General features: G+C 35.0%; 1 long non-coding RNA gene across 1 annotated transcript in view; it reads left to right on the top strand.

Moving 5' to 3' along the window:
* Window positions 1-17369, top strand: part of LOC116787724 — a 118989-nt gene extending 101620 nt beyond the window's left edge. Inside the window, exon 3 of the long non-coding RNA XR_004357407.1 lies at window positions 16349-17369. This is a non-coding gene — a long non-coding RNA (uncharacterized LOC116787724). The remainder of the gene's footprint in view (window positions 1-16348) is intronic.
* The last annotated feature ends 3655 nt before the right edge of the window (window positions 17370-21024 follow it).

The raw sequence follows: 21024 nt of genomic DNA, 5'->3' as shown, positions 1-21024 counted from the left end.
TTAGTTACATTCCATGCAGAAAAAGGCTTTTTAAAATATACTAAAATATATGTTGAGCTTTATAGTGCTCTTTCTAAATTCCAAATTTTATTTCAATGATATAATGCCCTCAAATGATCCCCATTATCTTGCCCTAATTTCTGGACATGTTCTATCTCTGTAATGATTTTCGGGAGCAAAGGTCAGAAACAAAGTCCGTGTGCTGAGAAACATTTATGCAAACTTTCAGGCTTCTTCTTATAGAGTTTGTGTTCCGCCATTTCTCTGCATATCTACATTATGAATCAGAATCGGTCCCAGTCTCTGCCTTCACTCAGTTTTAAGCCCAGGAGAAAAGCATGCATTCAGAAAATAATGCTGTCAATGATTTTCGAACTAAACAGTATGAAAGAAGACTAAACCCAATTCATCTGTGGTGCAGAGCCTTTCATCTTTAATTTGCCAGTCTTAATCTAACGAAGCTCAGTGATGCCTCACAGTCAATACTTTCTGATGAGTTTTTGTTGACCTATGAGAAATGAATAAATGGTCTATTTTAGTTGCTTCTAGGCAGGATTTCCTGTTGCAGAAAAAGGTACTAAAACTTCACTGGCAGCCCTCAATGGAAAGATAATGAGCACTAGGTATTTAGAAAAAGGAATCTGCTGTGACCCTCAATAATGCTTCCAGGCAGAAACATTAGACTTTATGCCAGTCTTATTCTTTTGGTGCTGTTGCTGCGTACAGATGAAACTCTTGCTCAGAGGACTTTCACGAATACCAATACTATTTTGTTTAAAATTATATCAATGTATAGGGATTCTTGATTTTATTGGGCAGCTGATTAGTAAATATAATGATATAAAGACTTTTGTAAATAGTTAATTAAAGTAGGCCTCATAGAAGATGCAAACAGATGGACTGTCTTGAAAGAATGCGCTTAAGATGACAATGTGAGAGTAATATTCTTAGTATAAGTATAAATATATATATATACAAATACATATATACGTGTAAGGAAAATAAGGGAAATCTATTTATTGGCTACAGGATGAGCCAGTGCCCTATGGTAAAGACTATTCTCAAACAGTCATTTAGGAATGTAAGTGATTTTATACCAATATATAAAATGAGAGTAAAAAGATTAAATAGGTTTTGTATTAGAAAGGGAAGCCTATTTACCATTGTGACAATATTTTGCCATGTCCATAGAATAAGTAATCAATAATTTTAGACTTCATTTCTCCTGTGCATCGCCATTTTTTAAAAACAAAGAAATTATTAGGGAAAGTTTTATTTTTAAAAAAATAAATTTTGTGTCAATAGCTTATAAACGGTTTGAGATTTAGAGGTCTATGGCAGTTTTTGGGAGAGATGAGTGACCTGTGATACTCCCATTGCCTTCCTCCCCCATTAAAGCTATTCACTGCAGCAAATGCACCCCTGAGCTGGTATGAAGTTTAGAACTGTAAACTGTGCAGCCATCCTACCTTCAAAATAGAGCTCTTGAACAGCTACAGCACAGGTACTAAACTCTAGGGAAGGGCAATTAGTTGGATAGAACTGTAAGGATTTCCCTATTAACAAAAATAAAAGATTTAATTCTCTGCTATAATTAATTTGTCTGATCAGTTCAGTGTTTGAGAACTTTTTTTAACTCTTTAAGAAAGTTAGATTTCCCTAAGTGCTTCATACAAGTATTAGCCACTCTGCTTCTGGATTTAGGTTGTTATCTGAATAATTCTGGCTTTGAAAAAATGAATTTATAACTTTGTTATACATTTTTTTCACCAACTCATTGATCAGTATACATGCTGAGGATATCATAGGCCCATCTTCAGAATTCTTATTAACAGAGAAACTCTGTACCTAAGCCTGTGATCTCCACTACTGAGCTCTCAGACATCAAAGTGACCACAGATAGGAAAGCTGAAATTCCTCCAGTGGTAGGGCAACAATACTGTTCATGGGACTGCAGTTTTAGAGGCATTGTAAAAATATTGATATTTACCTTCTGGTTAGAAAATTCACACAGGAATTAGTAGATATGGACTCTGGTCTTTAATCAATGATCAAACATCAAAATTAAAAGTAGAAAACAATAAAGAGTAAAAATAGGAGACATTCTCAAGAAAATTATCTTGCTATTCTAAGGTTAAAGCACCTGCTTCACATGAACTCATTTGATTAATTTTTCTCTTTTTTCATTGGTGGAAATAAAAGACTGCAAATTAGTAAATTGTTTGGTAAAAAAAATTATATTCTGACTCTTGTTCTTAGAGTTAATTCTTACATTTTCATTTCTATCACTATATTTTCTTTATAAAAATACTGAACACTTTATTTTGAGTCAAAAAATGCACCTTAATCTTTTGTTACAAATACATCTATGCATAAACAGACCTCTGTATGTAGAGAGAAGCTTTCCTCATCAAAACAAAATAGATGGAAACAGTTAATTCTTTTTTTAGATTGCAGTAACCTTTATGTAATTTTTCAAGTTCCAAGTTCAAAACAGAAAATTAATTCTTTTCCCAGCCCTAATTATGACCACCCTCCCCAAACAATAACCCCCCCAACATTATTCTGAATATGTTTCTGTCTTCTTTATGCTGGCAATTTTAATATAATTATTAGTAGGAATATGAATTCAAAGGTTTATTCATATGCGAACTGTGTTTTCATGGTCCTCAAAATGATCTGAAGGGTTTCTGTCAGAAAACTGGTAAAAAGCCTCACTGCAGGTCTAGTTATGTATTCATACATGGTAGTACTTTACAGCATCAATGGGGTTATTACACAGGATTGTACTACACTTCAAGTAATTTAGTAAGATTTTTCTTCTCTTCTTCTACCCTCTGATGTTTAAATATAAACCAAAATCAAAATTGACTGTCTTGTCTACTATAACGTGTTTTAGCTTAATTATAGAAAACAGTGATTTGCAGAACTGATCTTCTAACACTTGACGTTACTTATGCAATAATAGAAAATCTATTACATGAAGATGTGACAATGTGCCTGTTTACAGGAAGACTAATTAATAGTTTCCTAGTTAGCCATCCTAAAAGACCAAGAGTGTTACCAGTACCAATCTATCTTGTCTAGGACTAGCTCAAGTCCCTGTGTGGCGGGATAGTCCCACCCTGACCAGACCCAAGATCCAATCAAACTATTAATCAAACTAGCATGTAAGATCAACTGCTGGAGCCCGGGTGTTGTCTTGGTGTTAACTATGCTAAAAAGATCCTGGTTCATCAAACTTTGAATACACACCCTGCTTTTTGAAGTCTGATTTGATGTATAAGCTGATAGCTGGCCTGTAAATGTGTGACTAGCAGTCAATCACTTTATACTATAAAAAGTCCAGTCCCCTCTCATGCAGTCAGGTTCTTCGACATAACCCTTCTTGGGGCGTCCGTGTGGAGATTCCTCCCTTGGCTGGGGACGCCCCCAAGGCTACTCCTCAAGTTTGAGAGAAAGAGACCTCCCCATGAGCATTGGTATGGGTGAGTTGCAACAGATCTCTACTTAATAATTATTTCTTTTTGCTAGCTTTAGTATAACTGCTTCAATAATTGCTTTGTTACAGTGCACTATACTACTTTATACTATATTATACTCTACCAGTAGCTTTTCAGTGTTTGTATTGTTTTAATGTTTATGTTGCATAGTAAATAGTTTGATTAAGGTTTTTGTCTGATCATTTGTATAAAATAAATATTCATTTTATATAAATATTCTCATTTTACCATCATTAAAATCTGTGGGACAGAGTGGTTTAATACCTCTATAATTCCTTTAAATTTAAACTTTTAACACAGTCTGAGGATAAGATAGGATTCAGCTGCACCTAAACCCTTCCCTGAGAAGGAGTTTAGAAAGCAAGAGAGTCCTTCCTGCACCTCGAGACTCACTGGCAAGGCTTTGCTTTTTAAAACTTTGTCTAAGCCTTCCACTCTCCTGTATCACTGTGTTGTGCTAATTAACTAGATCCATATTGTATTATTCCATGATTAAACTATTTGGTTGGATATTCTATTTCATCAGCCATAAAGTATTACAAGTTATGAGCAGGTGGAGTTTCTTTTACCAGACTTCAGTGTCCAGGACTCAATTCATGAATTTGTATTTTTAAAAATTTGACCTCAAGCCATAAAGAGAAATACAGGAAATTCAGTCAAATCTCCAGTAATGGAATAATCCTGGTGGGCAGTTAAGCACCACACAATCACTCACTAAACCTCCTCCCCGATAAAAAGGGGGGTAGAATTGGAAGGGTAAAAGTGAGAAAACTTGTGGGTTGAGATAAAGACAATTTAATAGGTAAAGCAAAAGCCACATGAAAGCAAAGCAAAACATAGAATTTGTTCACCACTTCCCATGGGCTGGCAGGTGCTCAACCATCCCCAGGATAGCAGGACTCCATCATGCATGACAGTTATGTGGAAAGACAAATGCCATCACTTCAAATGTCCCCACATTCCTTCTTCCCCCACCTTTATATACAGACCATGATGACGCATGGTATGGAATATCCTTTGGGTCAGCTGGAGTCAGCAGTCCTGACTGTATCCCCTCCCAACTCCATGTGCACCCCCAACCTCCTCGCTAGTGGACTGGGATGTGAGAAGCAGAAAAGTCCTTGACCCTGTGTAAGTGTTGTTCAGCAATAGCAAAAACATCCCTGTGTTATCAAGATTGTTTCCAACACAAATACAAAATACAGCCCCATACAAGCTGCTATGAAGAAATGTAGTGCTATCCCAACCAAAATCAGTACATCTCCCAATATTTTCTGAATTGTAAACTATACTTGATATCTTGAAATAGCTCTTATTTTGTTGGGTTTTTTTTTCCCTCTGAACAGTGTACAGATGTCAGTGTTACAGTATGTTTGGTGTATTGCCAAAATATTGTTACATCTGAAACATATAATAAAAATGTTCACTATTTTCTCATTTTTATCTCCTTATATTGCTTCTCTGTTGTGAGCTGTAATAGATTGGTGCTGCCCAGGAACAAAGGACTCACACATCTACTTGCTCACTCACCCTGCAGCAGGATGGGGAAGAGAATGAGAAGAGCAGGAAAACTGATGTGTGAAGTAAAAGATGAGTTATTAAATGAAGGAAAAAGAAGGAATGAAAAAAATTCAAACCAATAAGCAATGCACAGGCAACCACTCACTATCTCCTACAGGCAAATCGATACACTGCTAGTTTCCTCCAATCAACAGTTACTTCTGAAGGATCAAACTCCAGTTTTTATTGCGTAGCACGATGTCATATGGTGCAGGCTATCTTCTCAGTCAGTTTGGTTCAACTGTTCAGACTATGCCCCCTCCCAAGATTTTGCCCACCACCAGTGAGGACTAGAGACAGACCACAGAACAGCAAAAGCCTTAAATGCTCTTCAAGCATCTTGCAGCAGTAGCCAAAACACTGATATGTTACCAACACTATTCTGGTAACAAATCTAAACCACAGCACCGTACGGGCTGCTAAGAGGAAAGCTGACTGACATCTCAGCCATACTGAGCACAGGAGTAGTAGGTCCTGAAAAGCATTTGATACTCAAAATTCTACTGATTACATATCCCATAGCAGTGGTCACAACAGTCTCTATTTTTTCCTCCTTATTATGGGACACTTATGATTCTTTTCTTAAGAATGCTATGAAATAGCATGAAATCCTGCAGATAAAGCTATGTTTAGGTTGTCCTTAGCAGTAATACTCTAAGATATCTCCATTCACATGTCCAGTGACCATACTGAAGACCTTCTTTGCCTATGTTTTTCACCAATTATGTTTACACTTAAACACAGGTCTCAAAGCTTCACAGTATATGTCACAGAGGCAAAACAAAGTGGCTGGAGCAAGGATTTAAAATGCATAAAAAAAAGAACATAAGGAGAATTAATTTTCCAGTTCAGTTGCTGAAGGCAAGATTAGAGAGCATGGAAGTAGGAAAACAAACAAACAAACGAAAACAAACAAACAAACAAAAACAACAAACAAACAAAAAAACCCCGCAAAACCAAAACCACAAACCCCAGTATTTTATTTTAACATAACTTTTTTTGGTTTTCTTTTTTATTCTTATAGAAACAATGATCCTAAAAGGAATCACATGGAATGAATGAAATATCTTTCTTTCAATAATTTAGGGAAAAATAAGGTAATGAAAATTAAAATACATCATATTCCTTCATCTGGGATATTGCCCTGCTGCCTAGTTGCCCAGCACTTAAAACATCTCACCACAATGTCTCAGACCCCAGGCCGAAATGTACTAATGTCAGTCACCAGTTTTTATATAATTTAAAATACTATTTAGTGATCTTGAGAGAATGAGTCTAAACCAGTGGTCCTTACACATATCAGAAAAACTTGAATTCTGAGTTTGACCTAAAATAAAAGATATTTTTTCCATTTTTTCAAGGGTTTTGTATTTAACAAGAAAAATATATTTTTTTTTTTCCAGTAGTAATGCCTTTAAAGACAGTTTTGGTACTTTACCTTTTTTTCTAAGCTGGAGAGAGATCAGACATGCAGCCTTTGTTGTTAGACTTTCCTTCAGAGACTCTTAGAATTTCCAGATTAATCATTTTAATGCAAAACAGAAGCATTCACAGTTACCTCTTACACATTGTTTAAAGCACTCTTTAAGGAAAAAAAGATAAAATCAGCTAGAGTCAGCTAGAGAAGAGAACTGTATAAATTTCAGTCTCCAGAATAAGTATGTTCAGGTTTTGAATCTAGATTTAAAAATGAGCAGTGAAATTTAATTCACTGATGATAAATTCTTTTAGTGAAAAAAATACTTTGTTTAAAAAACTAAGGAATCATTTAGCTTTTCAGAATAGACAAAAATTCTGAAGAATGAGCATTTATCACTTATTTTTCTGAATTACCTTCATGCATTTATAAAATTGTTATTTTTCCTCAGTGAGTTACATATATATATATATATGTGTTGTTATATCTGTATAGAAAACTATTAAGGATTACAAAGGGCAAGATTGCAGCATTTCCTTGTTTTCAGACAAATGTATTTTGGAGAGGTTTTGTTGGTTTGGGGTTTTTTTTGGTTTTAATTATTGCATTTGTAAGGGATTTTGTTTTGGACTGAAAATGAAGGACAATTATTCCAGTGTTACGTTGATTAGTTATTTTTTTCAGCGCTATTATTATTGTATCATATCAATGTACCTGTATTTTTATCTTCATATTTATGTATATATTTCTTTCTTTTTTATACTCCTTAATAGAGATACTTTATCAGGCATTTTAATAGTTTTCTGCAGTTCCTTTCTTTCACCTGGAGTCTTCCAAGACCTTTTGTGTTTTATTTTCAACTTTTCTCTTTTCTGTTGTACTATTCAAATTATTCCAGTTATGAAAAAACACTGATCATATCTTATGGGCTGACACTTTGCTGAGCTTAAGGTGCCTAGTGCATAAAGTTAAATTATTTTTAAAAAAACTACAAATCTAACCTTAAGTTAGTGATTACATGTGATAAACATATCAACATTTTAAATTTCTTTTATATCTTAAATTTTATGGACCCAATCATGGGTAAAAACCCACTAAAATTAAAGCAATAACTGGTTTCCTTACTTGCAAAAATCAGTCTTTTGCTAAAGATATTTTCACCAGTTTGTTATGAATTGCAAAACAGAGCAATGAAGATCATGTAGGACAGCATAACTGTAAATATATCTAGGATGAAAACAGAGGATTTTGGTGAGAAAATATGAAACCTGATTTCATTTTTACCCTTTTTTTCTTCCATTGGCAAACATACTATTGACAATTCAATTAAAATAAGAAGAAAGAAAAGACAAACAATTTATTTCTCTTTCAGATTCCCTAAATTCTTTTTCCACTACCTTGAGATACTTATGGGTGTTTTGGATTCGCATCTTCTTTCTTATGACTTCCTTCCCGCTTCTGGTGACATGATAAAACTGGTGATTTAGTCTTTTCTGCATCAGTACTTCTGTCTTTGTTAACTAAGGCAGGTTTTTCTTATCTTGTTACATGGAAATCCTTGAACCCTATTTTACAAGCTAAAGCATCAGTAAAAAAAAAAAGAAACCAATTGCAAATGATATGCCTCTAGAATCAGGCTTTCATGATTTTACTATAAAGTAATAAAGTACCATTATCAAGAAAATATCAGAAGTATCTTTATCAACAACCTCAAAATGATAATTTCTTTCAGATGCAGCTCTCCTAGCTACAACAAGCAGAGAAAGAGTTGCTGTCAGAAATGCAGAGAACAGTTCCTCTGTAAGTGTAAATGTACAGACATATATCACCATTTCATTAGTTTCTTAAGAAGGCAAAAGACTTAGACAATGCTGCCTTTCAATGCTACTTGAAAAGTTGGGCCGGGGAAGAATCTTTTTTTTTGTTTCTTCATGCCCCTGGGTTCTACTGTCTTCTTAGTAAGCCAAGAACTTTGTGTTCAAGTCAAATAGCAAACTCTCAGAACTCTGCTGTGATTCTTCACAAATGCAAGACCCATAAAGAAGACAAATGAACTTTTCACAGCATTGTTCAGAATGACTGCTGCCTTGGGGTTTACTCACCATATAGTGCCATGGACTGGTCAAGATGAAACCATGAAAAGATGAGAAAAAAATTAAAACTGGAGATGAAATACCTGACTGATTTAGTCTCTGTTTACTTTTAGAAGAAATTACTGTTGAAAAGAATTCAGTCCATCCTTGCAGATATGCCTGCACATCTTCAGACAAGCGGTTGCTACATCAGTGAGTGCTTCCTCTCTTTTTCTGCTCTTACGGGGAAGTCGGGGTTTGTTATAGAAATCATAACATTTAGATATACCATCATAATATATGATGATTATACAAAGTACGTAGAGAAGTAATGCTTCCTATGAACAAAATGACAAACTACATCTGTGCTACACAGACTCACTCTTCTCTGATGTTGTAGAACATATGTAGAACATAATTACGAAAATATGTTTGAGCAAACTATAATACCTTCTGCTACATTTCCTTTTCCAAATAACATATATTCCTGTGGTTTATAAACAGAATTTTGGGAATAAGTAAAAACTAAATTAAAGAGATTGTAGAAAATTCTCATCCTGCTGAGAATTGCAGGATGGTTTGAAATACAGATGAATAAAAGACAAAAGTTTAAGTATCCTAATTTTTATCTGAACTATGCATTAAAAGATAAAGATAAAACAAATCTGATTGGAGTCAATGAAACCTTTATTTATTTTTTCAATCATTTATCTGCTTAATTTTTTTCTTGAATAATCAGAAAAAAAAATTGGGAAAAGGAGCAAAACATAACTTTGAGTAGCACTAGAATACATTTTTCTTGTGGAATAATAAGGGCATACTGGGCACTTAGAGCTATTCAGAGAAGGAAATTATCTGGATCACGAGTGTCTTCATTGAAATTTGCCTACAATTTGATGGAAAGTTGCTGCTCAAGTAGTTTGGCTGGCTGAATCAGATGTGATAAAATCAATTCTTCTCTAAAGAAGAGAAGCATTTGAATTTTGACAAGACACTAGAAGTAACAGAACTTTTAAAAATATTTGTCTTCATTCAGAGAGACTTCTTAATTCAGTCACCACTATGAACTCCAAATAAGAGTATAAAAGTTTAAAAAATATTTAGTAAAATATATAAGAACTTGTATGTGAATTGTAAAAAAAAAAAAAAAATGTGGATCATATAATCATAGAAAGGCTGAATTGCTTTTTTCAGCCCTGGCCTTAATGAGAAAAATAAAAGCAAGTGATTACAAGAAAGACTATCTACTTTAGGACACATAAAGTAATACTTTTCGGTTTGTTTGGTTGTTGTTTTCTGGGGGGGCTACAGTCTTTTTTTGGTTTGGTTTGGTTTGCTTTGCTTTGCTTTCTTTGTTGTTTTTTTCTTCACCCTAATTTTGCTTTTTGTCACATGATTTCCTAAATTAGTAACAGTTTCATTTCCATTGTGGTAAGAAGTTACTACCTGTAATTCCTGAATGGCAGTGTTTCTATCACTCCCTACAGTGAAGGAGTGGAGTTGTTTATATCAGTTAAATGTAGTTAGTAATCCCCTGATTAGCATAAATACACACAACCAGAAATTACAGCCTTCTTTCACTGTATTGGAGGCTCTGCACTGCTGTCAACTCAAATAAACTGCTAAATCCTGCCTCTAACCATTTTTATCTTCTATCTATCCAAGTGAACTGCAGTCCACTCTTTGACAAGTGTGGCACAAAAGGCGCTGTGGTGCTTGCTTGCAAGAAGACTGCAAATAGATTGCTCTTTACGGTGTGTGTTCAGATAGTCAATGCTGACTTGTAGCTATGCTAACAAGATAAGGCCACAGATTTTTAAAAGATATTAAAAGTAGTAGCAAAAGAATATTGTTAAAAGATGTTAAAAGTAGTAGTGAAAGAAGATAACAGAAAGAAAGAGCAGTCAGCAGATTTGCTGACTAAGGTAGAAATTACGATATTATCATATTATAAATGACAAAGAAGTTTACAAAGTCAGAAAAAAACCCCAGATTCAATGGAGAAAGAATAAATACAGGAGGGTTTTTCTTTTTTTGGTGGGGATGAAAATGGCAAAGGAAAAGGACCTGGGATAAGGAAAAATATGTAAAAGGCAACACAGGTGGAAGAAAACTGTTATCAATGTTGTGCAGGTTCTTGCTGAGCATCCCTGTGCCTGATCACCGCGGAAGAACAAACCCGCCACTCTCACCATACGGGGTCCTGATCTAGGGGAGATTTGGAGTTCTTTCTCTAATGATAGTGAGATATTGCCCAAAGAGAATATCCAAATAGTCATATATGTCTCTCTGTGAAAGAAATTTCACAGGAAAGGGTTAAAAGGGTAGATGGATGTTTCTCACTTGGCCTAACAGGATTCTATTGCTCAAGGTACCCTTAGTTCTTACCTGGGTGAGATTCCTTTTTTATTTTTCCCAAATGTTTCTCATTGCTGTCTCTTACATTGCAACACTGGAAATCATGAAGAATAATCATTATTACAGGTTCATTATGCACAGTGCCTTGCCAAACTTGCCAAAGATGTTTCAAAGCCTTGCAGAACTGTTTCCCATTGTCAGGGAAATAAATTTCACGGATGTGGTGTATTTTAACAGTTAATTAAGTTTTACTCTGTGCTTCTATTTCATTAATAGAGGTGGTGAAAAGAAGTAGAACGAAAAACGTCTCTTTCTTTAATCCACACAATATCTAGTTCTCAAAAGTGAATCTGTACCAGTAGCTGAATCCAGTTAGTAAGAATAAGACAGAAAAAAATAATATTCTTTTCAACAAAAAATCCTCTAAAATATATTTCATTTATTAAGATTATGTCTAACAGCAGCCTGTGGTTATTCCTCCAGAGCAAATTAAGCAAAAGATATCTGAGTTCTAGAGCATGTTGTCTGTCAGCCCTCAAATGAATTTTCCAGCTTTTCCCACTACCTATACCTAGCCTGGCGTTTGTGAGTGTCTGTGTGGTCACGCATTGAGGCAGATGGTGTGACTATTCTGGATCAGGTAATTCTCTCAAGTCTGGAGAAGCTGATCAACCCTACCTGAACTACATGTGGAGTTCTACACTGTCAAGTTTTAGGATGGGATTTCTCCTGTAAATGTAACCCAAACTACAGTAGAAACTCTTTGACTTTATTTTGGTATTTTAAACACTTGATTCTGCAGTCAAATTGGGCTTGAGAGAGAAATAACCATGTATAATCTTATCATTGTAGAGGTGCTTAATGATAACAAATACTCATGTAAGTTTACATGTAAATATTTGACTTGAAACCTAACGTTCATCTTCCATTTTTAAAAATGTGAAACATCAGGAACTACTGCTTTGAACTTACATTTAGTGACTATCATTTGCATGAGGAAAATTAATACATTTTTTACATAGGAAAAATAGGAAAAGTAGAAGCCTTTGCATTCCTTACTCCTTTTTTCCCAAACAAGCTTATTTTAAAATCACGGCTTTTAATTTATTATTAATGGATATTCAGAGAACTTATTGCAATCTATTTCTTCTTGACCAAAATCCAGAAAACAAAAAATGATCTCTAAGACGTCTTTCATTTAAGAGATGAGAAAATATTAAAAATGCTCAGTAAATAACATAATAAAAATAATAATCTTAATAATAATAATATCTTACCTGAAATAAATAATGAATTAGTAAAAAAGGCATATTTCATAGCTTTATAAGTATGTTCATGAGTACACTCATGAAAGGATTGATTTGAATAAGTCTTAACTATTAGTTAATGGGGCCAGGTAAAGAAGCAGGAAATTTGAAATGGTAGGTTAAATCAGAAAATTAAATATTTGTTCTCTCATCTTTATCTTCTCTTTTGTTTTACAATTGAACATTTCTGTTATACATCATGATAATATTAATGTGTCTGGTATTCACTTGCAGTCTTGTAAATTTACTATTTTGGAGTTCAGAATTAGGTACCTTGAAGTGATGTGAATATAAACGCTTGACCTCCCTGCTGCATTCCATCTAATCCATTCAATCTTCCTTTTTCAGTGGTATTTGAATCTCTTTAATTTTGATTTCCCTCTCACAGTCAGCTTGCCATGTCGAAGGAAGCTTGACTGGGGGAGGAAGATCTTCAGAAAGAATTCACATGGATCCTGTTATTAGGAAACCACTTTCTTTTGTTTACAGTACATTTATTTGGAATTGTCACGTCAGCATCGGCACAGCTGCAGATGACATAGTGATGTCAAGAAAGATGGCAAAAACAATAGGCTTAAAAAGTAAAAGCTGATAACATTAGAATTCTCCCTTAGCCTAGCTATGTTACAAAGACCTGAGAACTCTGCAAATAAGAAACCCTGAAAAACTACTGTCTACTGCTACTAAGAAGGTCCTTTTTCTTGGAAAAGTTTAGAATATCCACCTTCAGTTACTATAACAACATCTATGGGTTTAAAAAGCACAATATTTAGAACTCTTTATTATTGTTGATTTATAGAACTTATTAAATTAAATAATTTTATTAATTTGAAATAGAGATAATACTTGAATTCTCTGTTGGATTTTCAATGTGTTTCATCCTATTGACAAGTTTAGTAATCAGTGATTTAGGTTTATCTGCACTGTAAAAAAAAATAGTAACTGTAAATGGTAGCCCCTGCTCTAAAGATCTCATGGCAACTAGACAGGCTAGGTGGTCTAGTTAGACAAATGGCTGTGGTGACACACCAGGTGATTGTAAAATTGACTGGCCAGGCAATAGCCTCAGCTTAGTCATTTTCCATGTTTATTTAAATGGCCATGAACATTGCAGTCCCTTTTTTAGATATTTAAACTATTGCAGATAGCTACTGTGTTTAGTGACATTCCATCTCTCAGTCTTTTAAAATATTATAGTAATCCAAAATCTATCTAAAAAGTCATATCACCCATACTTATTACTGTAATTATTACTACTACCAATTATTTATTATCTGTTATGGTGGAAATGAATTGGAGTTTGGAGTAGCCTGCTTGTATGTGGCAACATCATGTTCTAACCAGATGCGAGTTTTTGCCCAGGTAAAGAATCACACATTTCTGCTCACCTAGTTTAAAAAATTAGAAAATGCTAATAGTGCCACCTATTTTGTTTAATCTTTTTTTCTTTAATATACTTCTGGTTAGTTGTAATTAATGTCAGCAACTATAAAGTTTTTATTAAATTCCATTGTTTCTTTATGTAAAATATGCTGTTTAGTAACACACACACAAACACACACAGAAATTTCCCTTACTCAGAAATATAGATGAAACTGCCCAGGAAACTCACATTAGTACATTTGTTTTTATTACAAGGTCACTTGTGCCCACAAATTAGGAAACTTAATTTGTTGCCTGCAGTGATATTCTTTTTACTTCTTGTTTGCTTTGTCTTTCTTTTCAATGAAGATTTGTTAGCTAAGTCAGATTTACAATCACTGGGAAATGTATCTGAGAGGAAACATAGAGATGTTTCATTATTATTATCTATCAGTTTCTCATGATTGTTGTAACCTTTCTCGTTATTTCTTCTTGGTGTTTTCTCAGCTCAGACATCTCTGTGCACAGCAGTGAAGTGAATTTCAGAACATCATCCTGAGACTGATGTGTCACACTGACAAGCCAAAATTTTACATACTTTTTTATACTTTTCCTTTCTTTTCTAAATACTCCTTTATACAGAAGTTAACAGTGAAGACAAAATCATCAAAAAGAAAAATAATGTAAAAGACAGCTAATGGAAGCTATCAGAATTACCTTGGCTTCCCCTCAGCTGAGGAAAATATTTTTAAAATCTTATTCCATTTTTCAGTACTTTGCAGAGTCTGTGAAGCATTTTTCCCATTTCTATTTTTCTAAGAATTCTTGAAGAATACTTGAATTCATTCTAAATACAGAGTTTGAAAACACATAAAATTAGCTATAGATAGGAAAAAAAACCATATTTACTGAGATCAAATGTGAGACGAATCTATTCTCAGTGTAAAAAAATATAGCTAGCAAATTGGAAATGTCTAATAGTTTCAAAATATTTAATCATAATTTAAATTTCAACACAAACTTTCATATGAAACAGATTTAAAATACTAAAATTTTTTTTAAAATAAACTACTTAGAGTAAATGTTTTAGCCTTTTTGACCTGGAAAACTGATAAACAGCCAAAATCTTCAATGGTTTTTTCCAGAAAAGTGAGATACTGAGGAAGAATAAGAAAATTAAAAAGTTCCCTATTAATGTACAGTACTAAATCCTGTGTAAGACCAAGAGCTGTGATAAAGGAAAGGGGTATTTTGTGTGTTCCCAGGAGGTGACAGAAAGTGTTATGTAAATTGTATGAGTAAAAATGAATAAGCAAAAGAGTTTTGAATCATTAGCTTACTGTCTTAATGTGGAGGGAAAGCTCAAGAGTAGGAGGGCTGTTATCACTCTAAAACTAAAAATTTTGAACAAAATGCTGTGATTGGCTCTTTTCAACAATAGTCACTGTGGTGACTTATGAGAAATGGTCTCTACCATGCTTGTCTGAACAGATACAATCAGTTTTCCTGAACAGCACCATCTCCCCATTTCTGCATCTTGCCGTATGCTTTTTGCTACAAACACTTTTCAGGGATCTGCAAAGTCTGCTGCTTCCCCTGCCTTCATTCAGAGGGATTTGTGGAGAAGGATTTCCAGAGGAACCGTTTTTCCTCACTTGTTCTGGCTCTACAGACCTCCAAAGAAGGATGTAACTCTGAGGCAGCTTACCCAGACCCACTGACAGCTCTCTCCTTGGGGCCCTGGGAAGATAAGGATAAAGTGGAACACTTTTTTGTTTATATTTCAGAACACCGATCCTTCCTGAAGCAGAATAGGAAAGGATGCTGGCAAGATTTCTGACATTAAATTAGTGAATAACTACTACCTCGAACAAGAGTAAAGCTGTCAACTAAAAAACCATCAGAGGGAGCTCATCAGTGAAAAAGTGCACCCAATTTGTTGTTGGGCCGGAAGGCTCCTCTTCAAAGGATGCTGGTCCTTGATTGTCTTTCAACAGAGACACAGTCTGTGGAATGCTCCCACAAAAGCAGCTTCAAATGAATAAGCAACAAACAGCCACTGATTCATAAGTAAAAACAGACTTCAAGTGACTTCACAGAACCAATCAGAACCAGTTCATACTTCTCCAATGAAAGAATATGAGGCAGCACACTCCAAGAATACATAGATAATAAACGAAAAAGAAATTAAAAATAAAAATATTTTGTAGGAAATAAACAATGCAGAATGTGCTGGATTAGGCTGGGATAGAGATAATTTTCTTAATAGTTGTTAGTATGGGGCTGTTTTGGATCTGAGCTGGGAATGGTGTTGATGCCACAGGGATGTTTTTGCTATTACTGAGCAGTGCTTTCACAGGGTCAGTGATTTTTCTACACTTCACCCCACGCCACCAGCAAGGAGGTTGGGGGTGCACGAGCCATTGGGAGGGGACACAGCCAGGGCAGCTGACCCCAACTGACTGGAGGGGTATCCCATACCATATAATGTTGTAATCAGCAATAAAAGTGGCAGGGAAAAAGCTGAAAAGGGGTGGGATGAGGACATTTGGAGTTACGGCCTTTTGTTTTCTGAAGTCTCTATCACACATGATAGAGCCCTGCTTTCTTGGGGATGGCTCAACACATTTCTGCCCACGGGAGGTGGTGAATTAATTCCTTGTCTTGCTTTGCTGATTTGTATAGCTTTTGTTTTACCTCTTAAACTCTCTTTATCTGAACTCATAAGTTTTCTCACTTTTACTCTTCTGGTTCTCTCCCCATCCCTAGGCTTAGCTCCTGGCTGAGATTAAATGACAACACAGAAGCAGAGAAGGAAAACCTAACTTCAATGGAAATATGATCTAATTAACAAAAGAAGAATCTACAGAAATTTTTGAAGTCAAGATGAGAAAAGAAACTCAATATATATATATATTTAGAATATTTTTTAACATTAAATGATAAATCAAAAATAATTTCAATTTGATATACCAAATTTTCAACAAACTGGTTTTGCCTGTGAATCTGCCATATGTATCCAAGATCATGATAAAATCTAATTTGCTTTCACTATACTAAATATTCAGCTGTAATTACTATGTTCCCCCCCCTTGTTTTATCTATCTTTAGGTATTTTTTAGCTACTATGCAGGCACAGTTAACTTAGTTAACACTTGACTGAGAATATTATTAAAAGTGGATTCTAGATTATTTATTTAATTTATAACCAAAATGGAACAGTTACATGTACATTCACTTATTTATTTGGTATTCCACTTTCCATAAAATGCAGACATTCTTCTTGCATGTATCCATCTAATGAATCATCTATTGACTAAAACCTGAATAACATAAAATTTAATAGAAACTATAAAAATGCATTTCAAAGAGGTCTTGGTAAATGCAATGTTCCATTAATTATCATGTTTCTTTTTCTATAAGGGTGTACTAATTAAATCGATAGTACCATACATGCAGTCTCACGGATCTTATAAAACTATGTATGACAAATATGTATGACAAACTATGTATGACAAAACTATGGATGACAAATATTTTTCTTTGTTTGTTGTTTTCAATAATACTGTAACCAAGAATGCTTTGCGTCTGGTTCCTAGTCCTCATTTATTGATGAGATGAGCTTTCAAAATTAAGTTTCCTTTCACAATTCTTCTTCTTCAATATGATCCTCTGTATGCAAATCTAAATTTGCAAATTAGAAAATTGGTTATACTAATGAAATAAAATATGCATGATTGATGCATCTAATAGTCTGTCTTTGTATTGTGCTGCTATAGTTGCTTTTAATTCCCATCATTAATTAAAATATAGACAATAAACCAGTCAGTGAAGAAGCAACAAATCATAGTAACATCTTGAATGTGTATCTATAGTGACACTGAAAATGAATAGTGGAGTTTTGATAGATAAGAGTTAACTTCAGAAGACCCTAAGTTATTTTTCTCATGTTTTTAGACTGAATTTCACAGAAAAACAGTTTAGGAAGTATGGAGAAAGCTAGTTTTAATGACATTTTAATATCAGACATTCTTATTTCCCACAATCATTGTTCATTAATATCTGACCCTGCAAGATGCTGAGTATATTTGGTGATAAACAAAGCCTTTTAACTGTGAGAGAATTACAAACAGAGGATAGCCACTTACAAGGCTCATTCTGTGTTTCACAGGATCAGGTCCTAAACGAGGTTTTCAATTCATTGGTTCCACACCAGCGCATTTTTCCATTCAACATTTATTGAGAACATTTATTCATACGGAAAATGGTTGCACCATAGGATGTCATGCAGCTATAGTAAATAGCAAATAGATTATTCAATTACTCTGTACCAGCAGAGACAGCAAAGTATGGCAAATATTAAACAAGTTATTTGTTGCATATACTTACTTGTTAAAACTTCAGCAGCATTCTAAATCTGTTAACCTTTCTTGTGTTTCCTTCTTGCTTCCAAAAAGGTTGGCTTTCTGACAAATTTGACATGGACATGATAAATGAGTTATGTTTGTAGATGTTGATTATAAGACCTGTTTAACTTGCAGTCCACCACTCCTGTCATGCTAATAGATGGCTGGTAACATAAATAAAGCTAATTCCTGTAACTGAGTAGCAAATGTTGTTAATGATAAAGTATATCACCTGAGACACCTGCAGCACACATCTGGTGAAGAGCTATGTATGACAAAATCTATGTGATGTTTTAAGGAACATAAAAATTTATTTTCTTTAAGAAAGAAAATTTTCAAATCAATTCTGAATATACATCTTCCTTTTTTCATTGCTATAGAAAAAATGTACAGTTATCAAAAAATTGTTAGGTGATGGTTAAATGATGTGAAACCTGCAGCAGGAATTTTTATTTTTTTTTTAACTCTAGTGGATCACTGGTCACATTGCCAAAATGTTCTCTTTATGCAGTAAGAAGTAGAACTTTCCTCTGACCATACAAGCATTATTTCTAGATTAAAGTATAATCCAAAAAGCAGTTACTCATGTAATTTCAATGGAGTTACTTGGTGGGTTATATTTTATTAGCTAGGGCTTTCAAATCCACAGAAGTTCATTTTCCAAAGTCTCTGATGGTTTTTAACAAAGCATTTTACTAATTTGTTTAGGCAGCAAAGCTTGTAGAAGCCTCCACTGTACCTTTTTCTAAAAAAAAAATTAGAATATAAGCTTTGTGGGCTGCCAACCAGTCAGGTTTATGTCCAAGAGCATATCAATTAAAAATTTTAAGGTAAATATGCAGCAAAAATATGCACAATGGAGATAGATTTTCCCTCTTTTTAACTATCCAGAAAAGCATCAGAGATCCACTTTGAAGGAAAAGAGGCAGATTGTGTGTTATTTAATAAGAGAAATGGATTGTGAAAAATACTTAGGAGTCCCCCAGCGAATCACAAAGTTTTTAGCACTACTCATGAAACAGTCCTTGTGGTAGGGACACAGGAAGTTATTCAGAGACAGCGTGTCAGTGATGTTCATTGAGAATTCATTAACATGGGACAGGTCAACAGCTCATGACAATCATGTAAGAAGCTAGAATTTCATAGAATCATAGAATACCAGGTTGGAAGGGGACCTCAATGATCAACCGGTCCAATCTTTCTTGGCAAAACCCCAGTCTAGGCAAGATAGTCCATCACCCTATTCAGCTGAATCTTAAAAGTGTCCAAAGTTGGGGAATCCAACATTTCTTTGGGGACATTGATTCAATGACTGTTCTTGTTGCAAAAAATGTTCCTCTTGTGTCCAGTTGGAATCTCCCCAGGAGTGACTTATACCTATTATCCTTGGTCTTTGACATGTGATTGCTTTTAAAAAGGGAGTCCTTATCTTCTTTGTAGCCATCCGTTGGAAATACCGCAACACTGTGACAAGGCAACCTTACCAGTTCTCTCACCCAATTCTCATATGACAGGCTTCCCAATAGTTTGAGCATCTTTGTAGATCTTCTCTGGACCCTTTGCAGCCTGTCCATATATGCTTTGTATAGCAGGGACCAAAACTGTACACAATATTCCATGTGGGACCTGACAACTGCTGAGTAGAGTGCGATATTTTATCTGTGCTGGTGATGCCCTTGTTGATGCAACCCAGCACCCTGTTGGCTTTCTTTGCCACAACAGGATACTAATCATTCATATGGAACTTATTGTCCACGAGGACCTCCAGGTCCCTTTCCTCAGAGCTGCTTCCCAGTTGGGTGTATCCACCTGCATTATATTTTCCTAGATGCAAGACTTTACACTTGCCCTCGTTAAACTTCCTAAGATTCTTGTTAGTCTGCTCCTCAGCCTATCTTCCTTCAGGAGGGTGTTCTCTCCTGAAATGCCCACTTCCCCACTCACTTTGGTATTTTCTGCAAAGTTCATCAGGGTACATCTGATTCTGTCATCCAGATCACTTATGAAGTTATTAGTGTTGAAAACAAAATTGATCCCTGGGGGACCCACCTTGTGACAGGTTGCCAGTTTGCAAAGGAGCTACTTACCACTACCCTTGATGTAGCCTGTCGACCAGTTCCCCACCCACCATGAGAACAACTTGTCCAGACCATAATGCATCAGTTTCTCCAAGAGGAAGTTGTTGAAAAGCATATTAAAAGCCTTGGAGAAATCCAGGTAGACAATGCCCACCACTTACCTTACATTAACCAAGCAGGTTACTTTTTTGTACATGGTGATTGGGTTTGTCCAGCACCATTTACACTTGTTGAACCTGTGCTGGCTTTTCCCAATCACATGCTTCATCTGACTTGTGATGTCCCAGGAGGATTCATTCCATAACCTTCTTAGAGACTGAAGTAAGACTGATAGGCTTATAATTTCCTTCTTTAAGTCCTTCTTGTAGATAGAAGTGAGATTAGCTTTCTTCTAGTCTTCTGGAGTATCTCCAGATCTCCATGACTTCTCCAAGATTATGGTGAGTGACCTCATGATTATGTCAACCATCTCTCTGAACACACTCAGGTGGATATTTTCAGGATCCATTGATCTATAGGGGTCAAGCACCTATAGTAGTTCACATACCAACCCTTCCTTCAATGATGATGGGTCTGTGTTTGCATCAACCTGGATATTTTTCCCAAGGTCAGGGACCAATTGTGCTGGTGAAGATAGAGGTAAAGCAAGTGTTAAGAATGTATGCCTTTTCAGTGTTGTTGATGACTAATTCACTCTTCTGTTGAACACTGGGCCGATATTTTCCTTCTGTTTGAGCTTGTTGCATACATTCCTGAAGAACAATTTCTTGTGGTTTTTGAGATCTCTGGTCCATTTTAATTGTGTCAATTCCTCTTCGATTCATTTAATATTTGTATGAGGAAGCAGTTCTCTATGTATTCCAGGAACTTCCTGTATGACATTTGACTTGCTGTGCTGTTCTTCCAACAAATGTCTAGTTAGTTGAAGTCATCCATAAGAACCAGATTTCATTGACCTGAA

Source organism: Chiroxiphia lanceolata, chromosome 5 (assembly GCF_009829145.1).
Source record: "Chiroxiphia lanceolata isolate bChiLan1 chromosome 5, bChiLan1.pri, whole genome shotgun sequence".
In the NCBI taxonomy this organism is placed as follows: Eukaryota; Metazoa; Chordata; class Aves; order Passeriformes; family Pipridae; genus Chiroxiphia; species Chiroxiphia lanceolata.
This window is presented reverse-complemented; position numbering and strand designations above follow the sequence as displayed.